The following is a 27,112-nucleotide window of genomic DNA, read 5'->3' on the forward strand; positions in this document are numbered from 1 at the left end:
TATTTTTGTTCATTTGGGCAGCATATCAACAGCCATGTAGTTTAAATAATAAGCATAATTTCTTTGGACATTTTGAAGCAGTTCAGATGGAGGTAGTGTATAAAGTGGATCCTTGGAAAAGGTTGTGTTAAAGCTGATATTGAGACATGGGGTTGCGGCTGCAAGAACTATATAGGAGAAATCACTGCATCTTTAACTCTTGCCTTTTTGCTGTCCTCACACCTCCAGCTTTTGCCATCTCTGACTTCCCAGGGTCTTTCTTTCCTAATCCTACCAGCAATGGAATTGAAGTCTTAGAATCACATCCTTTTTCTGAAAGATGTCTTAGCCTTTCATCTCTCAACATGTATTATTTTCAGTTCTGTTATGCCATTTCTCTGCTCTGTTATTCCTGATCATTTGTTCCCCATTATAGCTCAGCACTCAAGAAAGAAGACCTTTAAAAAAAAAAAAAGAAAAAAAGAAAGAAAGAAGACCTTTAAAAAAAGAAAGAAAGAAAGAAAGAAGACCTTTGAAGCCTAAGAACTATTTCTTACTTTAAGTTGATTGATGAGTACTTCCTTCCTCCTCTCATGTGATTGGACAATGTCATCCTGAGGTTGAAGGGTGAGGGTTCCCAGAGACAACTATGGAGAAACAGAGTTCTTATGTGTGTGGCTTACCTGTCCCCATCTGTCCTTTAAGGCCGGCAGCACTTGCTTAGATACCCAGAAGGTAACTTAGGTACAAACACTCATGTGACCAACATATTTTACTGGCACTGTTTCCTTTAGGATGTATTCACTGTCCGTTTTAACGGATAAGAATTTCCATAAAGCATTGATTCCTAGAACTAAGTTAAACAGTTTTTTTTAAAATAATCTTCTTTGTTATTTAGCAGTTTTTTTGGGAAACTGTTCATTTTATGTAAGCGTGGTTTACCAAGTCGAGACTGTTTTGTAGATCATCATTAAGTTATTATGGAGTGTACAGATGCAGTCTGGTAATTTTACAGATGATATACATATTTTAAAATTATTCATGGACTTATCTTGATAGTGATTAGATCTATATTTAAATGCAACCTGTTTGAAAGTATTTTGGTATTATCAATGTGTCATTATCTCTGTTAGTTTGCGAACAACAACAAAAGAGATGATTGAGAGACAGTATATTATGGAGGTCAAAAAGCTGAAGCTAGATTACTTGTGTTCCGGTTCTAACTCCACAGATTATTAATCCTCTGACCCAGAGTCAGACCTGGGACACTGCTGTACCTTGGTGTTTCATTTATTAATATAAAGTATAGTTAATCCTCATGGGATTGTAGTGAATATCAATAGACCCAAATAATGTCTTTACTGTGGATTTTATGGAGGTGTATTAAATGCATATATGTGAATTCCTTACTGTTGAGTTATTTAGATTGATGCAGAAAGATTTCTAGTAAAATTAGAATAAATGCATATATGTGAATTCCTTACTGTTTTTAGAGTTATTCAGATTGATGCTGAGAGATTTCTAGTAAAATTAGAATTTCTAAATGCTAGAAAGAAATGCAGCAGGCATTCAGTTCTCAGTCTGTGGTAGTGCTTCCAATTTAAGCTGTGCTGAATGTGATCCCTCGAGGCAGCAGCCTGGCAAGAAGAGCAGTCCCGAGATGGGCCCCTGTGCGTGATCTTGGCTGAATTTCTTAACCCCTCCCTACCCCTGTTGCCTCATCTCGAAAAGTGCTAGCTTGGGTTACATGATCTCTAAGATGTCTTTCGTCTCTGAAGGTCTGTGAATCTTTCCGTATGCAGACTTAATGAATTTCACACATGCCGTGTTCTTAAACACATTTAACCTTTAAAGAAAAAAAAACAGACTTTCTCAGGTGTTTCCTCTTCCTCTTTCCCACCCCCCCCTTTTCCTTCTTCTCCCTTCTATTATGTAGAAATTGTAGAGATTCCAGGACTAACTACTGCTCTCAGGATGGGTAAGCAATAGGATGTCTGTTCCTAAGACACAGTAACTGAGATTTCTTGAGATTAAACTCTTATAGTAGATTAAAACAATAACAACAACAACAACAACAACAACAAAACTTCATGTTGCCTCTTGACTGAGCCCATCATCTTCTCTATTTCCTGGCTCCGCCAACTCAGGCCCTCCCCTGCATCTCCTCACCCTGTGCAGGGTGTCCCTTTCTGCGTCATCTTCCCCAGCCCGAGCACTGGAAGCCGTCTAACCATGTCCTTACCTCCTACCCCAGCCGTGGGCTTCTCTGGGGGCTCAGCTGGTAAACGACCCGCCTGCAAATGGAAGAGACACAAGAGGCACTGTTCCGATCACTGGGTAGGGAAGATCCCCGGGACAAGGAAAGGACAGCCCACTCTAGTATTCTTGCCCGGAAAACTCCGTGGACAGAGAAGCCTGGCGGGCTAGTCGGACCTGGGGTCAAAGTCGGACACGGCTGAGTTTGCACGCACACGCACAGCCCGTCCACGGTAATCCAGTAACCCCATCGTGACTCTTCCGCTTCACTCATGTCCTGGTCCGTCGGCTCCATTGCCGTTGCCACTGCCTCGTTCCAGGCTCTGATCGTTTCTCACTTGGATCATGCCAGCTCACCTATTTCTTCAATTCTGATAGCAAATCCTTCCAGTAAATTTTCCATTTCTCCGCCAAAGTGGGATTTCCTGGAATAAAAATGTGCATCTGATTCTCATATCCCTCCCATAGTAAATTTTTCCAGTTTCTTATCAGCTCTTCATCAGCTGCCTCATGCACGCATGATTACTTGGCTTATTAGTCATCAGTCCCTGTTTTTCCTGCCCCTCCACCCTCTAACTCTTATTGAACTGCTTTATTTTCCCTAGTCTATTTTCTGGTACCCACCACCTGCCTTTATCCTCCTGTTCCCGCTTTCTGTTATACCTTTCTCTCCCTCATCTGTCCTGTGTCTGCCAGGGAAGTATTGATGCTTTCAAGATTCAGCAAATCTGTCCTTCAGAGTCTGCCTCTGTGAAACTTCCCTCACTACCTACTAGCTCACATCACGTGTAACAAGCCGATTTCCGGTACCTCTGCTGTCATTTTTAATATAAACACCCATAAAAGAAAAGTTATAGCAAAGCTTTTCACACTAGAGCTGAGATGCACAGTGAACACATGATGTCTAGCACTGAGTTGATGTCCTTCACACAGGCTCACATCTTCTGACTCACCAGAAAAAAAAGTAATGCCACAACTGGCAACTGTAAAATAGATATATACAGTGGGCTCTTTAGGTGATGCTTAGCATCCCTAGGAGAAAACACTCAACCTTGGGTTCAGGCCTCTGCCCCATTTTAGGTTTCTTTCCTGGACTGGTCTGCATATAAGGTATTGAGGAGTAAGTGACTTTCATTATCTTGTGGGTAAAGAGTTGAGATTCTTAGGTTCTGGAGCTTCTGTTTTCTCTGACCCCTGGGTTGATTGCCCTTGCCCACCTGGTGCTGGTCTTGGCAGGTGGGGGCAGCTACTAGTAAAACTTGCAGTCTGGCTTTGTGGCTTGGGCAAGGGCCCACCTTTGCCTCCAGTTGACCAGATGGTGCTTGTTTTAGAGGCTTTCCGGCCTTTGAGGCTCTGCATTATCCTCTGTAGGGTTTGAGATCTGGATATTTATCCCAGGGTATGGGATTCACTACTCAGAGGATTCACTACTACTTGAGTGAGTCTCAACTCACTGTCCAGTGATGTAAGAACATTCAGGAGTGAAAACCAGAGACTCTGTGTCTGACCACCCAACTCAGGTACCTTCTGCAGAGCAAAGTCCTCCTTATCTTGCTGCTTTCCTCCATGTACCTTATGTTTTTAAGGCATTTCATTCCACCACCCCTCCCCATATACCCATTTAGTATTGTCTTTCAAAGGAGGCGAAAACGAGGAAGAGAAAAAGGCAAGACCCTAGACCTCAGTTTGGCATTCTCTTAGTACCTGTAGGACAGTAAGAAGGGTTTCCTTTCATTTTGTCATTTCTTCCTTCTGCTCATCCTATGAGATGGTCATCACGATGGGCACTAAAGATAAAAGAGGGCATTTTCCTGGCATATGAAACAGGCTCTCTGATGAGATGGAACAGACTTAGCTCTTAGAAACTTACTATGTATGCTTTCAAGATATTGTCTCATTTAGTCCACATAACTCCCTTCTGCTGTCATAACTCCTATTTTGAGAAAAGGAGTAAGACTCACAAAAATTTATCAGTAGCCCATGGCTATCCACAGGCATGTGGTAGGACCCGACATCTATATGTATTCCTCCAGAATCTATCTAAGCACCAAGCATCTTGCATTTTTTCATCACCATCATCTAACAGCAATACCATTCTTACTGCCAGACTTGCTTTATTTCAGCTCCTCCAAATTGTCTTTTTGTTGTTGTTTTCGTCTCTGGACCATCTGCTTTCCTCTCTGTTTAGAATTCTTTATCTTCCAACATGCAGCAGATGAAAAGCTCAGTTCACCAATGCAGGTGCCAAGCAATAAAATAGTCTTTGTTTCATAATTCAATTCATTTGTTACTTTAACCTGTCTCTTGTCAGGCTGGCAAAAAATTAATCTTCACCCTTTTTCAAGGCCCACTCATATACCCACCTGCCATGGTGCACATATATCCTGTGCTAAGGCACTGGATGGGGGTCATGGTGGTCACGACCACTGTCTCTAGGGAGCACTGCTGAACCAAGACCCCTGCTGATGTGCCCTGAAATCCATCAGCCCCCTGACACAGGATTCCTGGCGCTGCTTTCCACCAGCTGCTAAGCAGAACAGAGATGTGATGGTAGGTTGATGGCTGAAAGGCATGGGATTCCTCGGATGGTCAGCTCTGGTTCATGGACTCCCCTCAGCCTTGCTCAACCGTCCTTTGATTGCTCAGCACCTTGAGGCAATTTTGCTCTCAACTGTCCTTCCCTTTTTCCTTCCCTGGGATCAGACTGGTACAGTCTGAATGAAGGCACTCACAACCTTTTAGGTCTCCCTGTCTATTTTTTTGCATAGCTGTTTCCTATAGGAAAACCTTAGCACATTTAATCCTGTCTTGGTGTCTGTTTCCAAGAACTCCCTTCCTGGGAGTTCTCTGGTGGCCAGGTGATTAGAATATGACCCTGTCACTGCTGTGGCCCATGTCCCCAGTCAGGGAACTGAGATCCCACAAGTCATGCCGTGTAGCCAAAACTAACTAAACAAAAATATTAAAACAAACAAACAAAACCCCTTACTAACAGGTAGGGGATTTGGACATCAAATCATCACTTTCCAGCAGTTACTACCAGGAGGCATGTCTCTGTGGATGTATCACTGTGCCCCTTCAAGTCTGCTGACTCCTACCGGGTACATTCTATACTTCCAGCGCGAGTCTTCAGAGAGGCTGCCTGTGGTCCTCTGTGCTGGTCACCCTAAGAAGCTGAACACTTTCTTAGGCTTTGCTGATGCCAAACTGACTCCATCCATACACCCAGTGAGGTTGCCCTCTATGAACTTAATTTCACTGAGAAAACACAGGCAATAATGTAATGAGTGAGCAAATAAGTAAAATAATATCTGATGGTTAACCTTGTGAAGGAAAAAAATAATAGAGGTATGAAAAAGAGAACTGGGTAATGCTATATTGAAATCAGGAACGTTTCATTGAGAAAGTAGTATTTTGTCTAAGATTGAAAGAGAAGTGACAATTATTTCTTAATGCCTTCTGTTTATGATGTTATAGCAGTTAAGTTGTAGCACCCATCTTAAAATGAAGATGAGTCAGGAATCTGTTTATAGTCAAGTCTATCAAGTAAAATCTTGGGCAAGTAAGTAAACTCTGGTACTCCATTTTCTTATTGTTATTTAAATGAGATGGTTTTAAAGATCACTTCACTTCTTATGGTCCGCAAGTTGTAATCAGTCTACAAGCTGGCTATTGGTCAAGATGACTGATCTTGCCAGCTATCTATCTAAATAAAAATATATTTTTTAACATCAGCCTTTTTCAGAGCAACATGCAGCAAGTCCCGAGAAACTTGGGTTTGAGTACTGGTTTGTTTTCATCTAAGATGTATGATCTTGGTTCAGGTTTCAACTTCTTTTTACTATAAAATGAAAATAAGAGTGCTTTTTCCTATTGTATGTCAGAATGGAGATTATGTGTGTATAATGCCTAGCCCACATGAACAGTTTCACTTGTTTTTATTTCATTTACAAAATATTCACAGAATATGCATTATTTTCCTCAAATTACAAATTAGAAAACCGAGGCTCATAGAGCACAGCTTGCCCAGATATTAACTGTCAGTATCAGGGCTAATAAGAGTATTAATCAAGGTCTTGGGACATACTTGTTTTTTTCTATAGTCTACTATTTATGTGTGGCCTTCTTTTAAAAGCACTATTTGTGGGTTATCAATATATATGTGTTTGTGTATGTTAAACTAATTCAAAAATTACATTGTGACTGCACTTCATTATGTACTTAGAGTAAGTAAATCAGTAACATGTGTCCTGAATTAATTTTTTGTGTCGAAGGATTATACAGAAATTGTACAAAGTAGAAAGCAGTTTAAAGATCATGTATTCAAATACTTTCATTTGATAAATGAGGAAGTAACCAAGTTCAGGGTAGATAACACACACTGCATGTTTAATAACTTTGCTTTCAGTTCAGTCACTCAGTCATGTCCGACTCTTTGTGACCCTATGGACTGCAGCACGCCAGGCCTCCCTGTCCATCACCAACTCCCGGAGTTCACTCAAATTCATGTCCATTGAGTTGGTGATACCATCCAGCCATCTCATCCTCTGTTGTCCCCTTTTCCTCCCTCCTTCAATCTTTCCCAGCATTAGGGTCTTTTCCAATGAGTCAGTTCTTCACATCAGGTGGCCAAAGTATTGGAGTTTCAGCTTCAGCATCAGTGCTTCCGATGAATATTCAGGACTGATTTCCTTCAGAATGGACTGGTTGGATCCCCTTGCAGTCCAAGAGACTCTCAAGAGTCTTCTCCAGCACCACAGTTCAAAAGCATCAATTCTTTAGCACTCGGCTTTCTTTATAGTCCAACTCTCACATCCATACATGACTACTGGAAAAATGGTAGCTTTGGCTAGATGGACCTTTGTTGGCAAAGTAATCTCTCTGCTTATTAATATGCTATCTAGGTTGGTCATAACTTTTCTTCCTAGGAGTAAGCGTCTTTGAATTTCAAGGGTGCAGTCACCATCTGCAGTGATTTTGGAGCCTAAAAAAATAAAGTCTGTCAGTGTTTGCATTGTTTCCCCATCTATCTGCCATGAAGTGATGGGACCAAATGCCATGATCTTAGTTTTCTGAATGTTCAGTTTTAAGCCAATTTTTTCCCTCTTCTCTTTCACTTTCATCAAGAGGCTCTTTAGTTCTTCTTTGTGTTCCCTTTTAAAACTCATTGTTTTTGTGATATATAAATACATTTAGTTTTAATAATGTTTTAAAATTATAAGCATAGTGAAATGCATAACTTTTGTAAGTATATAGTTGTAAAGCTGTAGAAATTATGGAACAATAGTCCATCTAATAACTGTGTAATGGATAAATTATTTAACATCTTGAACTTCACTTTTCTCCCTTAAGGAGAAAATTATAAGCATAGAGAAAAGCATAACTTTTTAAAGTATATAGTTGTAAAGCTATAAAAATTATGGAAAAATTGTCCATCTAATAACTGTGTAATGGACAATTTATTTAACATCTTGAACTTCACTTTTCTCCCCTAAGGAGAAAATTATAAGCATAGAGAAATGCATAACTTTTGTAAATATATAGTTGTAAAGCTATAAAATTTATGGGAAAATAGTCCATCTAATAACTGTGTAATGGACAAATTATTTAACATCTTGAACTTCACTTTTCTCCCCTTATAATAGAAGTGAAACCTCTTTTATCTGTTGTGTGATGATTAAATGAGATAGTGTGCTTGAATACATAAATATTAATTTTATTTTATCTTTATCTTTAATGATATTTGAATGATGATAAAATATCATACTTACTATGATTACTGTTGGAGGGGAATTCCTTTCCTTTGATTTGATGTTGCTGCTGTGAGGAGATTCTTTTTTGTTTTTTGTTTAATTTTATTGGCGTATAGCTGCTTTCCAGTGTTTCTACCGTACAGTGAAATGAATGCGCCATACACATATATATTTCCACTTCCTTTTGGAATTCCTTCTCATTCAGGTCACCACAGTGCATGAAATAGAGTTCCCTGTGCTACACAGGATGTTTTCCTCAGTTATCCAGTCTATACATAGTGTCAATAGCCTATGTGTGTCAACTGCAGCCTTCTTGTTCCTCCCACTTCCTCTTTCCTCCTTGGTGCCCACATGTTTGTTCTCTGTGCTTTGCAAATAAGATCGTCTATACCCGTTTTCTGGACTCCACATTATACATTAATGTGTGACATTTGTTTTCCTCTCTGTGTGACACTCGGCATGGCAGTCTCTAGGTCCATCCATGTCTGTACAAGTGATCCAAGGGGGAGCAAGATTCACATATGATTTGACTTTGTTTTTCAGAATGGATGAAAATGAATTAATGAGATGAACCACATTTTCACCCAGATGAATAACTTAGAATTACTTCATTGGAGGAGAAATACTCTTGTCAGTTAGCTTTTGCTACATAACAAAACACCTCCAGACCACCATTTATTAACAAATCATTGTGTTGCCGAGCTGGAGCGGCTTTTTCCTGTTCCGTGTGTTTTGGCCGCATTCAAGCATCTGAGGTGAGTTGGCTGCTCCCTCATGGCCTTGCTCACGTTTCTGGCAGTTGATACTGGCTCTCCGCTGGACCACGCATCTTCAGCAGCCTAGCTTGAGTCTGTGGAGCAAGAGATAGGGCACACCCCAGTGTGCAGTTTCCATTAAGGCCTCTGTTGGTATGGTGTTTGCTCTTTTCCCATTGGCCAGAGCACATGTGGGAGGAGTCAGTGAGAGAAGAGAGAATACAGGGGTTGGAACATGATTCACTGGAGCTCTTTCTTATAACAGGCTACTACAAATAGAGCTTTTGAGCCTCCCTTGCTTTATTGGACTTTTAATTTATATTAAATGCTTTGATCAGCTTAATTAATGAAGCAGGTAAACCATTGAACATGATTTTAAAGACCTTAGTCAATACGGCCCTTTATTAAGAATTATTGTCTCATTATGATTTTAAAGTCAGAATGTGACCAAGCCAAAGTTTAGTTGCTATGGCTGGCGATAAATACTAATGTTTATTCCTCCCCTAGTGATGATGCTTACACTGGTGATAACACCTAAAAGTTGATTTTGAGATCTTAATGTACATTGCACATGCTATTAAATTATTTATGTATATTCTCCTATTTTAGCTTTGTCATAGATAATTATTTTTTTATTAAAAAATCAGATAGGAAGGCAAGATAGTTGAAGGCTAGGGCACTCCTCTAGAGTTACATACTAGTAAGTGGTAGAGGTGATTGACATTTGTTGGTCTGATGTTAGAACACAGACTTTTGGTTACTGTACTCTACAGTGTCACAGATTTTATTTGTGTATATATAATGTATATGTATATATTAAAGCTTTTATTGAATTTATTTCAATATTGCTCCTGATTTATATTTTGGTTTTTCGGCCACCAGGCATGTGGAATCTTAGCCCCCAGATCAGGAATTGAACTCACACCCTCTGCATTGGAAGGCGAACTGGATTGCCAGAGAAGTCCCTGTAATATATGCTTTAAATATGAGATGAATATATGTAGTTATGATGTTTTATATTATCTGTACTTAGTTATAACGCTATTATAATTTGATTCTTCCAGAATCTCAACAGTTATCTCAGTAAATATTCAGAATCAGTGATATAAAAAATCAACCGCTCAAGTAGAATAATGTGTTAAAAGGCACCATTCTCACCATGACATGCCCTTGCTTTCTGAGACACGTAACAGTGAAGACATGTCAAACCATGGATGAATAATAGTTTAATAATAGTAGAGCTGGACTTTCCTGGAACATCAACAGGAGTGTCATGAGATGGCTTTTGAGGCCTTGAACTTGGCAGCCACTGCAAAGATTCAATTTGGCCAGCAAAGCATTGGTAAAGGCCAGAAGGGAAGATGGTAAGAAGGAAGGGACTGGCTTGTATTTATGGGTGGTCTTTAGAAACGAAACTCTTCCCAAAGCAGAAATGGAACATGGAGCTCAACTCCCATAGCTAATAAACTGAGGTATTCACATTTACAAGTCACATGAACTTTAGTCTGGCTGTTTTTATAGGAAAAGTGTTTGTTATCATGGTATAAATTCAGTGGGTTCTATTATGTGTACAATGGTCTGATGTTCTTGGGTCTCATATTCTTCTTGAGGGAATGTGGATATTTTGATGGTTACTCATGAAATACCTAGTGCATTTGACCCTAAATGTCATCAGTTTTATATTATCCTTAATATTTTAATATTCACTTTACTAACAAAATAAACATTCTTTTTGTTGTTTTTAAGTACAGTAGGCAAAACTCTTGTCTATGAACAATCTAAAATTTTATTTAGACATGATTATGTAGCTTTGCTTTTAAAATACAGTAGCAACATATTTTGGCATCAGTATAAGTGACCTACATATTTGACTTTATACCAGAATGAATTGTGAAGAACTAATTCAGAGGAATGTTTTTAAGATCTGCTTGTTAATGGACACAGATTTGTGAGATAAAACACATGATAGAGAAATCCTCATTTATTTCTAATAAATTCATATTTCCTTTTTAGGGAAGGTAGAAGTTAGTATTCGTTAGACTTTTCTTTATTCTTAAACCTTTTTATTCACCCAGGATACTCCTTGTTTTTTTCTTAAAACTCTTTCGTTATTTCCAGGGCATTCTGTGATTTTGTTCAAGAGGCAATTAGGAGAAAACATGACAATAGTCTTTTCTTACCAAAGATGATGTGTTTCTTTGCTTTGCCTGACTGAGCATTAGAGTCTGAAAAAAATTATCTCTTTTGGAATTCAGATTCTAATCCATCCAGATTGATCATGGGTACAATATTGAATCACATAGAGTCTTAGTTCTGCACAACAAAAGTTGATATGATAACCTAGCTCAAAGTGTGATGCTCAGGATTCAGTGAGGTAACCTGGCAGAGTGGCTGTCATATAGATGTTGCTCAGTGACGGTTCCTTTGCCCCATTTACATGATTCCCTAGTGTACTCTAGGTATATATATATATGTGTGTGTGTGTATTGGAGGAGGAAATGGCAACCCACTCCAGTATTCTTGCCTGGAGAATTTCATGGACAGAGGAGCCTAGTGGGCCATAGTCCATAGGATCGCAAGAGCTGGACACGACTGAAATGTCTGAGCATGTGTGTGTGTGTGTATATATATATATATGTAATACTGTATATGTAATTTAGATCATTATATAACATACATTAAAGATACTATCATTGTAAACAAAAACTAAACATTAACTAAAAGTGATTTTAGAGATATAATGGATCTTAAAAATGAATTATAACACATGATTGTAATTTCTTCTCCTATTTTTAAAATTTATATCCTCGGCATTTATATGTATCTCTTGAACACAAATGTACATCCAGAGGAAGAGATGGATATTTGTTTTTTCCATGATTTCGGAATTTCTATTTTGAAACTGTGTATTTACAGTACTGATTCATTAATATTTTTAATTTGCATTATTTCATTCTTTGACGAAAAATGGTCCGTGGGATAATTGATTTTGCTGAAACTCTAAAAAAAGTAGTATGCTCCATCTAAGTTGGGAAACTTAGCATATAAAGCTTAAATTTTTCTTTCTTGGGTTTTGTACTTAATGATAAGACAACCTGGGATATTTGTTGTGACTTGCTCCCAAAGTCTTCAGTTTCTTTTGCGAAATAGCTAAGAGCTGCCCCTCACGTCTGACCTTCCTCATTCCTCAGCCCTGATGTTCATCTCAACGCTTTAATGATTTCTAGTGAAAAGATCCTTATCTTCGCTTCCTTTTCAGTTAAACTACTGAGGGAGAGATGACATGCCTAATGCCTCTCTCCTCTCTTTGTTCTTTATTAGACTTTTTCTTTTGTATTGCAGTATAGCCAGTTAACAATGTTATGAGAGTTTCAGGTGGTCTCTAGTCTTTATAGCATCTTTGCTCATAGTTGCTGCTGACTCAGTATTTGATAAATGAATCCAAGTTGAACATCTTAGAATTGTACATATAAATATAAAAGTGGGTAAACCATGGTTTAAAATAATCCATCTTTTAAAAGAAACCTTTGGCCTTCAACTCTTTGTGTTCTTTGGAAGGACTGATGTTGAAGCTGAAACTCCAATACTTTGCCCACCTCATGCGAAGAGTTGACTCATTGGAAAAGACTGATGCTGGAAGGGATTGGGGGCAGGAGGAGAAGGGGACGACAGAGGATGAGATGGCTGGATGGCATCACTGACTTGATGGACATGAGTTTGAGTGAACTCCGAGAGTTGGTGATGGACAGGGAGGCCTGGCGTGTTGAGATACATGGGATTGCAAGGAATCGGACATGACTGAGTGACTGGACTGAACTGAACTGAACAATATGAGAAGTGATTCTTGTTCAGAAGGTTTGGTGTATATTTTGATGCTTGGTATATATTTTAAGAATAGCGCTCCTCCCACCTGCCACCTCTACCCCCATTCTCTCCTTTCCCAAGTTAATCTAGATATTCAGGGGATTATTGTTGTTTAGTCACTAAGTTGTGTTCAACTCTTTTGCAGCCCTATTGTAACCTGCAAGCTCCTCTGTCCATGGGATTTCCCAGGCAAGAATACTGGGTTGGGTTGCCATTCCCTTCTCCAGTGGATCTTCCCGACCAAGGGACAGAACCCACAACTCCTGCTTGGCAGGCAGATTCTTTCCCATCTGAGCCACCAAAGAAATACTGGATAGAAATCAGCTAAAAATACATCATTGACTTTTTATAGCAAATACAATGCCTGATAAGTGACTCTAGGAAAACCAGGCTTAAGCGATTGAGAAGTTAGGTATGTCATGAATTTCATATTATATTAACTTTGTGGTTTACATTTTTAGCTCAGTCACGCTTATCTCTGATTTTCAAGAAGGAAAGATGGAAATAAAAGAAATGGATTTCGTATTATTCTCAGGTATTCAAAAGGAAAACAATTTTTTCTGAGAGTTTAAATAATTGTTTTCTGTAAATGGATACTAGAGTAATGGAAATGAGTTTCAATTAAACTATGTTAATGAAGCCCAAAGGAACATTAAAAATTATATTCTTGTTTAGCTTTGAAAATTGCTTTTGATAATTTAAAGTGTACATTTATTATACAACATCCTATGTTTGATGATATTTTAATAACAGTGTTACATTGTTTAGCTTTCTTCCTTGCTATACTATTATATTTTAGCCAATGAACTGAGGAATGAGTTACTAACCTTTTTTTTTTTTTCAGTTATGAAAAAAATTCAGAATAGAAAAATGCTTTGCTAATGTGGGTTGTTTATTCTTTATATTCGATCTCTGTCCTTTAAATTGGGTTAAATTGCTAATTTCCAATTCATAGCAAAACCACTGTTGTGTGGCTTTCTCCACGGTGAATTGCAAATCATCTTGGCTTTAATGTTTGGCAGATACATACTTGGTCTGTGTATCAGATCTGCCTTTGGTTGGGTTCCTGGTTGCTCCAGTGCAGCAAAAATTGAATTGCTAACTATTTTTATTGGCTTGTCACCTTTGCTGTTATAAAAATACTTACTCAAGTATCTATTAAAACCAGATCCTCAAATGCCTGACTATACAAACTGTTCTGCTCAGGATTGATCCAGGTTTTGCCTGGACCTTTTCTTTTTCAGTTTAATTCCAAATTCTGTTAGTTAGTTTTCTAAACTTCTTAGTCATTTTACACATTTTTTGGTACAAGATCCATTATGTGTTTTCATATCAATCAATAATTGTTTATTACTTAGTGAATAATTGTTTTAAAGTGATATTATGTGATTCCATTTATAGACTGGTAACTGTTTTAAAATCAGAAAATGCTTTTAAACTTAGAGTAATGTGGCAGACCAACAAGGCTAAACAAATTTTTCTTCCCATGATTAAATACTTTGGGGCAGTTAATTAAAATAAATAGAACTAAGACATTTCATGGGCTTCCCTGGTGGCTTAACTGGCAAAAAGTCTGCCTGCAATGCGGGAGACCTGGATTCGATCCCTGGGTTGGGAAGATCCCCTGGAGAAGGGCAAGGCTACCCACTCCAGTATTCTGGTCTAGAGAATTCCATGGACTATACAGAGTCCAAGGGGTTGCAAAGAGTCGGAAACGACTGAGAGACTTTCACTTCGCTTCACTTCCCTTCGAGACATTTCATATATAATGTCAACAAATATGTTTCTTACAAATTTTTAAATTCTTTTCACTACTTAAATATTTTTACCAAGCCATTATGAATAAAGGAAGTCCAATATTCAAATGAAGCCTTTAAAAAAAAATTGACACTTAAAAGTTTTGTGTTAAATCAGTTTTATTGCTTTTTAATTTTAATTCAAAATTACTTGCTCATGTTAAACTATGCAGTGAATGATAAAAATAAAACAAATAGCTGTATATCACATTCCCCTGATATGACTGCTGCTGCTGCTGCTGCTGCTGCTGCTGCTGCTGCTGCTGCTGCTGCGTTGCTTCAGTCGTGTCCGACTTCGCGACCCCATGGACTGCAGCCCACCAGGCTCCTCCGCCCATGGGATTTTCCAGGCAGGAGTACTGGAGTGGGGTGCCATTGCCTTCTCCGCTGAGAAAGACATGGATAGGTGGAAAGAAGGAAGACAGACATTCTCTGAGAGTGCTATAAAATAATATGAGATAACAAAATTAACCATTTTGAAGTGAACACTTTGGTGGCATTTAGTACACTCTTGCAGTTGTGCAACCACCAACTCTAACTAGTTTTCCAAAACGTTCATCACCTGGAGAGGAGACCCTATACTCATTAAGCGGTCGCTCCACATGTCTACCCCTCTGCTCAGCCCCTGGAAACGACCAGTTCACTTTCTACCTCTATATATTTACCTATTCTGAATATGTCATAGAAATTGGAGTTGTATGATATCTTTGCATCTGGCTTCTTTCATTCAGTACAATGTTTTCAAGTTTCTTTCGCATTGTAGCACATATCAGTACTTTTCTCTTAAAGGCTAGGTCTTTCATTGTATGTATATACCACAGTTTGTTTATCTATTCATCTATTGAGGGGCCTTTGGCCTGTTTCCACCTTTTGCCTTTTATGAGTAGTGCTGCTGTGAACATGAATTCATGGGTAAGTTTTTAGAATTTGTTTGCTTTTTGATGCTTTGAATATTTGTACTGAAGTAAAATTGACTTAGTATATTGTGTTAGTTTTAGGTGTATAGCATGCGTACGTGTGTGTGTGTTCAGTCAGATCTGACTTTTTGCAGACACTTTAGACTATAGCTTACCAGGCTCCTCTGTCCATGGGGTTTTCCAGGCAAGAATGAATGCTGGAGTGGGTTTCCATTTCCTCCTCAAAGGCATCTTCCTGACTCAGGGATCAGAGAGACGTCTCCTGTGTCTCTTGCGTTGACAGGCAAATTCTTTCACCACTAAGCCACATGGGAAGTCCAGATGCACAGCATAGTGCTTTGATATTCCTATACATTATGAAATAAACACCCTATGTATTGTCACCATATGAAGTTATTTAGGATGTTCAGGTCTTAAATGTTTTTTTTTTTTTAAGCCATTCTGAGTTTATTTTTTTCAGATGGTGTATGTTGTTCAATCGCTTAGGCGGGCCCAACTCTTTGTGACACCATGAATTGCAGCACGTCAGGCTTCCCTGTTCTTCAGTATCGTCCAGAGTTTGCTAAAATTCATGGCCGTTGAGTCAGTGATGCCATCCAACCATCTCATCCTCTGTCTCCCCCTTCTCCTGCCCTCAATCTTTCCTAGCATCAGAGTCTGTTCCAATTAGTTGGCTCTTTGCATCAGGTGACCAAAGTATTGGAGCTCTGGTTTCAGCATCACTTCTTCCAGTGAATATCTAGGACTCATCTCCTTTAGGGTGGACTGGTTGGATCTCCTTGCAGTCCAAGGGACTCTCAAGAGTCTTCTCCAACACCACAGTTCAAAAGCATGAATTCTTTGGTCCTCAGCCTTCTTTCTGGTCCAATTCTCACATCCATACGTGACTACTGGAAAAACCGTAGCTTTGACTATATGCCTTTTTGTTGACTAAGTGATCTCTCTGCTTTTTAATATGCTGTCTATGTTTGTCATAGCTTTCCTTCCAAGGAGCAAGCATCTTTTAATTTCATGGCTGTGGTTACTGTCCACAGTGATTTTGGAGCCCAGGAAAATAAAATCTGCCACTGTTTCCATTTCCCCCCCCCCCCATCTATTTACCATGAAACGATGAGACAAGATACCATGATCTTAGCTTTTTGAATGGTGCGTTTTAAGTCAGGTTTCTCACTGTCCTCTTTCACCTTCATCAGGAGACTCTTTAGTTCTTCTTCACTTTCTGCCATTACGGTGATACCATCTGCATATCTATTGTGCATTAAGGGACCACTGACCGAATATTATGCTAGAGACTGGTGGACACTCCCAGGTCCAGTCTCCCAGAGAAAGTAGTATGTCCATGCCCAAGAAGACTCATTGCTTTTAATGGCAATCAGTTGAGGAAAATCTGATTTGAGGTGAACATGCCAGTGTCTCCTACCATTTTCTATCCTGTGATAAGTTTATCAAGAAACCTTTGGGAAGGTGTGGTCTCCAAATCAGACATTCTGCCTTCTTTGCCATGGCCTGGCACTGAACTCTACTTCCACCAAACTCTACACCATGCAAATCAAAAGAGAAATAAAGCAACACAAAGCAATGGAGATCTTTATTTGAAATGTTATACCAGGGAAACATCAGTAAGGAGGGAGATTGAGTTCAAAGGGAAAGAATGGGTTGGTGCCAATAAAAACAACCGATGTGTGGTAAGCAGAGGAAATTATAGCAACAGGGAAAGCACTGGATCCTATGGAAAGGACTAAAGAACTGTGGAGCAGCAGTTTGTACAGTGAAAAAGGGAGCCCTCAATAGCACAGGCCTACTTTCCTCCTAATTGCAACAGGAATTGCCCAATAGAGGGACTCACCTGTGATTAAAACCCAGCAAAACACAGTAAGCCACTGGATGTGCAAGGTTTAAAACAAGTTAAGACTGTCTTCAGCTTGATCGTGGTTGTAAAATGTTGATTAGAATGTTGCTATTGCCGGTGCTATTAATCAGTTAGATTGGAATATGAATCCCCAGTTTGGGGAGAGGAAGGGATATATGTATTTTTCGTTCATGTTCCCAAAGAGGTGCTGTGAGATGTGCTGATTTTACTAGAATTTATGTTGGCGCTATTAATGAAGGGAGCCTTGAAGACTGTCAGGGGTGGGAAGAAATATGACTTAATAGCATGGCAGTGTAATTGACAAGGTGGTGAGCATCGATCATTGAAGGGCGTGGGGTATATGTTTCTTGAATTTTAGTCCTGGCTGTATTCACTACCAGTCAGACGTTCTTTGTTATTTCAAAGTAAAATTTTAGGCTGAATAAATAGATAATACAAAAAGCAAATAATTTGTAGACAGTTTTAGTCATAACTTCCTCAGTGAGTTTTTTATTTATGGCATGACAGTTACTTATATTGTTTATATGGAAGCAAATGAGGATCAGCCTTGATCCAGAGGATACGAGAATAGACAGGGATGCAATTGCTTTAAAAATTCAAGTGGTGAAATTTGAAACATCTAGTTCTGTGAAGATGCTGCTATATTATAAACCTACTATTTTCTCATTATCAGAATTACAGCATATGTATTTTCAGGAGCACATAGTAAATATTGACCTTTCATTTTAAATATTTCAGTAGACTGAGGACATCTCTACTATGAGTAGATAGGTTAAATATAATTCATTTAAAAAATCCTGATACACCCCCTGATGAATGGATTTTTAAATTATCATGTGTATGAGAACATCTTAGTTCTCATATAAAGTGTGGTCATGGCTTCCTGAGATGTCGTAGTTCATCAAATCACTTTTGCCTGTATTTCATCTCCACATCCTTTCTGAACTGTACACTGTAATTTTTAGATTGCCAAGAATGAGCTCTCAAAATGAGAGCTTGGGTGTGGTACCTAACAGTTTTAGATATTCCAATAAAATAATAATCTGATGTCTAAGAAAACTGGATCATTTTCTATTGATATTTTGTGGTATTTTGAAACTTCTTAATATGTAACCATACACCAAAGTGGGGAATTGAAATACATTATATTATGTGTCAAGCTAGCCTCATATATTGAATGATTTGAGAGGACAGGGAATAAGAGCAGGGATATTGAGGAAGTATAAGATGGAATTTCAAAGGCAGGAAGAAGCTTGATGGGACAGTTATTAAGAGTGAATTAATAAGGAGATGTGTGTATAATCACAAGGTATGTTTGGGAGAAATGAACACAGTATTCATTGGAAAGGGTTAAGAAGGAAAACTTAAGAAATACTAGAAGCAGGAAATTTGGAAACTGAAGGTATCATTTTATGATGTTTTGAGTATAATATCCATGAATCGTTTAAAGTATTCATCTGTATTTTCAGACTTAGTGAATACCTCGAATGTGGTTAATATGCAAACAAATTATTTTAGCTCTGTCAGAAAAGAAGGTGCATTTTACTGGAAGACAGAACTTAACAGACTTCTGAAAGGTGAATACACTGGAAAACCACGTTTCACTTTCTGTTTAGAACTGGTACTGGGTCAGTATTTTCAAATTGAGTCTAAGATAATGACATTTGTTTTCCTTTGCTTCCCTTCCTATGAGTTTATCAGCTAGGATTACCTCGAAGTTGCTTATCCAGTGTGAGCACCAACAACTAGAAGAAATGGAAGGTGAAGCCGCCAGGTAGCATGTGACATGCACTTTTATCTGCCTTCCTCTCAAATGATGCCCAAATGTTGACCCGACACTCCTTGTGCCTGAAAGTAAAAGTGAAAGCCCCTCATTCCTGTCTGACTCTTTGGGACCCCATGGACTAGACCATGGGATTCTCCAGGCCAGAATACTGGAGTGGGTAGCCCTTCCCTTCTCCAGGGGATCTTCCCAACCCAGGGACTGAACCCAGGTCTCCCACATTGCAGGCAGATTCTTTACCCACTGAGCCACCAGGGAAGCCTTGTGCCTAGTTGGCTTTGAATATTACTTATAGACACAATATCTTGTTCTATCTAGCTTTATGTTTATTTCATTACTTGCCACTCCCCATCTCCCTATTCAAAATTGGAGAAAAAATAAATGTTATATCAGTGAGCACATATTTTAAATGAATATTGTAGATTTAGGGCTTTATGTTTCAGCTCACTTCTAAACATCAGACATGACTGAGCGACTTCACTTTCCCTTTTCACTTTCATGCATTGGAGAAGGAAATGGCAACCCACTCCAGTGTTCTTGCCTGGAGAATCCCAGGGACGGGGGAGCCTGGTGGGCTGCCGTCTCTGGGGTCGCACAGAGTTGGACACGACTGAAGTGACTTAGCAGTATCAGGGCTTTATGTTTCAGCTCACTTGTAAACATCTTTATGATCTGTAATGACATATGGAGGGAGTGTTTGCTCTTTTCCAGTGAACTTTTAAAGCTAGCATTTCAGAGATAATAATAAAGTGCTATCATTTTGTTAACAAATTGAATTCTTGCTGATGGACAAACTGAATTTTGTGGCCATGTATCTGTACAGCTGGCATTTTACATGCTTCTGTCAAACTGCAGTTGCTCCTATTGATTAAAATTTTTTTTTCCATTCTCTTTTCCAATTTATTATACTCTTTACATCTTCTGGGTGGCTTTTTATTGACCTTTAATCCCAATTTGGGCCTCCCTGGTGGCTCAGTGGTAGAGAATCCACCTGCCAATGCAGAAGGCATGGGTTCGATCCCTGGAAGTTCCCCTGGAGATGAAAATGGCAACCCACTCCACTAATCCTTGCCTGGAAAATCCCATGGACAGAGGAGCCTGCCAGGTTATAGTCCATGGGGTTGCAAAAGAGTCAGACAGGACTTAGCAACTGAACAACAGCAATCTCAATTTACTATGTACACACTGATGATAAGATTTTGGGAGTATGCTTATAGGGCCTCTGATACTAAGAAAATATACCAATAAAATGTAAAGTGGACAGAAAGAAAGTGGGTAACTAAACTTTAATGCTTATCTAAACTGAGCTAACTATTTTGAAATTGTGGGCCTGGAATGGCTGTACCCACTTTCAGATTTACTAATAATTTTATGCCTTTATTAAATAATCTATGTAGGGATAATAAGCCCTATTGTTTGTTTTTGTTGTTGTTGTTGTTTTTTTTGCCAGAAATGCTTTGTTAAAGTCAGATTCTTTGCAGAAGGACTCAAGAGGAGAAGCTGCTGAGTTTACCTTAGACAAACAAAAAAAAAGTTTGAATTTTTGTTTATTTATTTATTTTTTACTTTAGTTTCCTTGATGGCAATGCCTGTTGATTAGAAGGCTTTGCAAAAGTCTTCCAGTGATTCTCTTAAGACCACACTGTACTTTTTTTTTTTTACTGCAGAGACAACTGTAACCTCTCCTGAGTATTTTTTCCTTTTCAGCTCTTAGCATTGCCAGATGTGCAATTAAATGGTCACTTCACCTTCAATATAGTTTTCCTGGCATGTTATTGTCATTATTTTCCCTCTTTTGTACACTATAGCAGTTATGGTCTCCATATGCTTATTTTGTAAAATAGCTTTTAAACCCAGCTGAGAGATGCAAGCTGGTGGGTAAAAACAAAAAAATCACGACTGGTCTCTCATTTTTCTTTTAACCCTCAAAAGTGAATTCAACTGGGTAAATGTGTTTCTAAGCATCTTTCAGCAACAGGACAATATTTTTGTATGGTTTGTCTCTGTCAAGATGGAAGATGCCTACAACTGTGGAACCTGCTCTTATCATTTTATATCTTTGGGATGTTGAGATAACACTTTTTAGATAAGATACAGTAAGCAGATGAATTAGAAGCTGAGGTGTGGTGAAATAAATATATGTAGAAACAAGGCTTTCTGTGTTTGGGGAAGGGAGCATGTAAGGATTTTCTTCTGCTGAAGACGAGGAAAAACAGCTTCAGAAACATGAGACTTTAATCATGGAACTAAGTTGAAGTAAGCCATACAATTGAATGGAACTGATTTATCATAATGCTTTTCTTAGAGAAATCCCAACTATTTTGTTACATGAGAATCTGGGATGTGTGCAATAGAAAATGCAAATATGCCGTTGTTGCTGAAAGAATTACAGAAATAAAACTTCTAGAATGCATATGCTTTGGGGCATGGCTTCTAAAACTATCCTATTAAAATGATCTATTTGTAATGAGTAATTTTAATGTTTCATAAGAAACAAGGAAATTGGCTTTATGGGAGAAATCTCTGTCCCATCCAGTTCGAATTATGAAACTTTCCATTTGTTCAAAGTGTTTGGTCTTGTTTTGTTTGCCTGTTTTTTGTCAGAAAGTGTGGAAAGTTGAAAAGTGTGGAAAGTTGGCAGTGTTGTCCCCAAGACTAAGGTATGTGAACCCTTTGTTTTCAGTGACCTCGTGTAAAAGTTAACACTTCTGTTAGGAAAGTCTGGAGAAAATCAGTACATTTGTGAGAATTCAGGTTAGCATCTGATGGTCTCCATCAGGTGGGGTTTAGAGGAGATGAGACAACGTATTACCTTTCATCTTTAACATTTCCTCTTTCATCTGCCTGCACCTAAGAGAAGAAAGTTTTTGTATTAATTCCAGAAATGTATGCGAGAGATTTTGTTTTGCTTATGATAAAGAATATGAAAATGAGTCCATTTTCATATAATATAAGCAGAGTTTAAGTAATGAAAAGTGAGGTTATTTTAAAAGTTAGCAAACTGTTCATATCCCTGGTTCTATATTCCAAGTTCCCCACGTAGGATGTATTGTGCCAATTGGTGATAGATTTCAGCCCATCCCATTTTCAGCAAGTCTAATGGTACTTAATTCCATTTTATTTTGGCTGTGCAAATTTTCTCTATATTCTTAAAGTCCACTGAAGACATTTTCAGTTACTGCAGCGATATCTGTCAGTGATAGTGGAATTGATTGATTCCAAACCTGCTTGGTACTGTTATAGATCTTGGCCGAGACAAGACTCATGGCAGCAGTAGATGTTTCTGTGAACTTTTTATGAGACCAGTGGGAATCTTATAAATATTCTGGGGGTTCCCTATCCCCTCACCCTCTTTTTAATTTTTGTCTGAACTGAATATTAAACATGGTATAAATATGCTACTCATCCTGAGTACCAGAGTTGACTAAGAGGATTTTAAGCTGAGGTTACTAAGAGTCAAACTTGCTCTATTAGATGAATTTCTACTGTATCTCCAGCTACTAAATAGCAAGCTATCAGCAAATTTTGAAAAATCTCATTTCTTCTAAGTTTGTGGATTGTAAATCTTCAAAATATAGCTGTTGAAAAATGAAAAATAGGCTCATATTTTAGATACCAAACTTAGTTTTCCTTTTTTTTTTCCCCTTCCATGTTCTCATCCTTGCCTAACACATAAAGCTTATAAAGTTTTTGTGGATGCATTGTCAGGAGGATAATAAAATGTTTTTGCTAAAATATTTAGCCAGAGACTATAGGTGCATGAAATAAAGTGAAGAAAACAAACAAAACATCTCAGCCTTAGCCTAAATTTTCTGCTTTGAGAATTAGATGTTCCTGATATATATCTTACATTGATGATGATAAAGAACTTCCTGTTAAATTAATTGAAATTAATTAATTAAAATCGTCTTTAGAGAAATCTGTTGTACTTTGTCGACATTATGCTCTTCTATTCAGCCATCTTCAAAGTCCAAGGAATTAAAACAGGAAAGAGGAAGATTTTTCAGGGCAACATATGTGTTGTTCATAAATGCAATAACCAAAAATATGTAAGAAAGAGTTAGGCAACAGTTTCTATTGCTGTCAGAAATCATTCTTCCATTCTGAAATTTCAAGAAAGGAATCCTTGAAATGTGGATAATGTGGAAGTGAAGGGGATATATATTTGGATATCATATGTTGGTAAGAAAACTGATTGGCAGAGGAAACAGATGTCAAGCTCAGGAGAATATTATGTCAGTAAAAGGATATACATAAAGAAAACCATTTTGGTGAAAAATAGGTAAAAAAAGAAAAATAAAACTTTAAAGTGTTCCCTCAGACTTGTTTATAAAGAATAAATTTGAAGCTTGCATCTTTTATGGTATATTTTCTGTGTATTTTTGAATCCAGTGGGTTAGATATCCCTGATACAAAAACCATGGTTTTCCAGTTATTAGTCTTATTTTATCCCTGGACTGCTGTGAATGGGGCCATTGCGTACAGCTGAGAAGATTGTGCACTGCACCAACCCAGGTGTGAAAGGCACTACAGCTACAAAGTGGTAACCCTGGGTCATTACTTGTGTTCAGTGGGATAAACAGATGCCCCTAATATATATGGAATTTTATGTTGGTGTTCAAGCACCTGAATCAAATACTTGGGATAGTAGGAGAGTAATCCTTAGACCACGTGTTTTCATCCTCACTCTTCCTAATTCCTCATTCCTTATTTTCATGTCTATTATGTCATGAATATTATTCATGATGAATAATATTTGATCTTGCTAAATCTCTCAGTATTTCTCCTCTTCTCCCCCCACTCCCCAACAGCTGTTTTGAAATATCCCCAGGGTTCCTAGCAAAATGTTACATGATCTGATAAAGACCACCTTTGCAAAGCTATTGATTTGGGTGGGTTTTCTGGGTGGTCTCCTATAATGGAGATGAAAGTTGGTTATGTCTGAAATTCCCTTTGCTAAAACTGAGGGACATATCTCCTCCTGATCACAGGCAACAATTAATTTAACTCACTTTTTGGGTTAAAATATAAAAATAAAGTTAGGAAGACAACTTTAGAAAAGTTGTCTGAATTACTCAAAGAATTCTGATGCACCCTCAAGGTATCTGAAATAAAGCAAGGGATAGTTAACAATATTCTGAAAGATATAAGAACAGTGGTTATATATAATGCCATAGGGTACTCAGTGTGTGAGAATGTGTAATATTTCAAGTGATATTCCTACAAATTCTTCATGAGAAGTGAGTACAACCTTTGCCAGCAACAATTTTATTGATAACTTTTAAACAGTTATGCTTTATTGCTTTATCTCTTATTTTAAACAACTCCTATTTATGGAATATAGTTGAAAATAATGAAAAGTGGCAACAGTACTAAAAACAATATTATGTGAAAGAAGTGTGTTAGGCACTCAGTCATGTCTGACCCTTTGTTACCCCATGGACTATATATAGCCTGCCAGGCTCCTCGGTCCATGAAATTCTCTATTAGTTATTCCCTTCTCTGGGGGTCTTCCTGACTCAGGGTTCAAACCAAGGTCTCCCACATTGCAGGCAGATTCTTTTCTGTCTGAGCCACTGTATGCTGCTAAGTCACTTCAGTCGTGTCCGACTCTGTGCGACCCCATAGATGGCAGCCCACCAGGCTCCCCCGTCCCTGGGATTCTCCAGGCAAGAACACTGGAGTGGGTTGCCATTGCCTTCTCCAAGCCACTGTATACTTTTATAAAAATAGACTTTATATATTGTCATGTCTAAAATTGGGCTTCCCAGGTGGCTCTAGTGGTAAAGAACCCACCTGCCAGTACAGGAGACGTAAGAGACGTGGGTTCAGTCTCTGGGTCAGAAAGATCCCCTGGAAGAGGGCATAGCAACTCACACCAGTATTCTTGCCTGGAGAATCCTATGATCAGAGGAGCCTGGTGGGTTGGAGTCCATAGGATCGCAGAGATGGACATGACTGAAGCGACTTAGTACTCATGCATGCCTAAAATTGTTTGGCTGCATTTTCCAGGACCAAACTCTCAGGACTTGGTTTTAGTTCCCTTTCTTTACCTTCATAACACAGTGTGTTTATGTACTTATATGTCAATAGAAATAGTCTTTTCAAGTATATTTTTAAAGTTACTAATGTCCTTTATGAGTAAGATCTGCTGTCTTATTGGAGCACTGAAATTTATCTGGCAAAGCTGTCAAAGATACTTTTGTCTTAATAAAACAACTGTGCTTTCTCCGGATGTGTGTATTTTTTACTCTGGAAGATGATATTCTGAAAGGGAGAGTATCAACATGCAGTGCCATTTGAGAGCTTACTACATTTGCTTTTCATTATACCTTGCGGTTAAGAGGCTTCTGAATTTGGTGAATTTTATTTGCTCAATTGACTGTATCAGCAGTATATTGTAAGGAAGCCTATAAGATGCTAAATATATGCCATAGAGCAAATATAATTAGTTTCAACTCTCTTGAATTGTTCCTCATTTTACTGGGTATCATGTGCATTTCCCAATGTTCATTAAATTTTATTATTGGCCCTTTTGTCCTCATCACCTGCCTTTATATTTGAGCCAGCTGCTTTACTTTCTTTTTCCCTGTCTAATGCCACAATAAAGGCATATTTTGGCTTTCTGCCCTTTCAAATATACTATATGGCTAATATGTCTTTCTGCATCAGATATTTCCCAGATATCAGGAGGAAAAAAAAATGGTGCCAACAGGGATTTTGGAAAGAGACATTCTAAAACAGATCTCAGTGTTTTAAGTGTTTCAAGCCAAGTTTGGAGACTAGTTGTAACTTCATGCTCATTGTATCTGATGTTAGTTGTATTATTTAAATTTTCTCATTAGATCTGGCAGACAGTCTAACCCAATCAGTCAAACAGTTTGCTAGTTGTCAGTACAAATTATTTCTTCTCTGTGCTTTAAGGGAAGTACTCAGCTAAATGAAAGAGGCTCACAAACCAAAACAGGTTTTGAGGTGTATTGTGAAAAACTAGTAACAGTCAACAGTTTTCAGGATGGATTGGAGGAAAAAAAATTAAGATCTGACTCTATTTCTGCTTCTGACCATTACAGATTAATAAGGATCTGACTTAATCTCCTGTCTTAAAAAACTGGAAATGGGACAAAGTTATATAAAAAAAATGACATTGTTCCATTTTTGAATAAAAGGCAGCGTAAATCTGTGATACTCAAGAGAAGGGTAATTAAAAACTGGCTCTATTATTGTGCCACCTTACTACCTGGAGGCAATGTCCAAATTCCAGAGAAAGTCTATAGATCCCAAGCAGAGTCCAGCAGTTGTGCTGAGTTGTAGAGACTGAAATCAAAGTTCAGAAAACCTAGAGGTCTAAATTTTTTAAGAATACCAGAAAGGAAGGGAAAAATGAATGAGAGAGAAAATGAGAATGAACACTGGAAACATACAGAGGTGTTTTCTCAAGTGTTTGGTAGAGGACTACACTGTACTTGTATGAGAAGGAAAAAAGCAAAGGTCTAGAAAAGAAGCACCATGACGTAGTATGATAAACAGTCCGCAGAACTCATGTAAGTCTAGGGACTCTTGTATTTTCCCCAGCTAGAGTGGAGAGGCCACATAAAAGATGAGGTATTTGTATTTCTTTAGAAGTGGTGTTAAATTGACTCTAGACAACAAGCTGCTCTGTACCTTTTTAAAAATAGCTTGTGATAAAGTCTCAAAAGTAACTTAATTGTGCCATTACAAACTCATACATTACATGAAATCCAGCAGACAATAATGCATAATTCAAAACATCTCCCATCCAGGAAAAAATTATCAGACATGTAAAAAGCAGTATAAATGAGTCATACCCAGGAAGGAAAAAAAAAATTTGTAAGGACATAATCCAAAATGACAGAAAGGATGAAATCATGTATAAGAATATTAAACAGCTATTGTAAATATTCCTCATAAACACAGAAGGTAGAAGAGAACATAAATATGGTGAGAAAAGAAATGTTAGATACAAAATATTTAAATATTATAGAAGTAAGGGTTGGTGAACTTGACAATGTAGCAGTAGAGGTTTACTGACTGTAAAAAAAAATAAGAAAATAAAAACAACACAGAGTTAAAAGACCTTATGGCAGAAAGTGAAGAGGAGCTAAAGACCATCTTGAT

Source organism: Capricornis sumatraensis, chromosome 4 (assembly GCF_032405125.1).
Source record: "Capricornis sumatraensis isolate serow.1 chromosome 4, serow.2, whole genome shotgun sequence".
Taxonomy (NCBI): domain Eukaryota; kingdom Metazoa; phylum Chordata; class Mammalia; order Artiodactyla; family Bovidae; genus Capricornis; species Capricornis sumatraensis.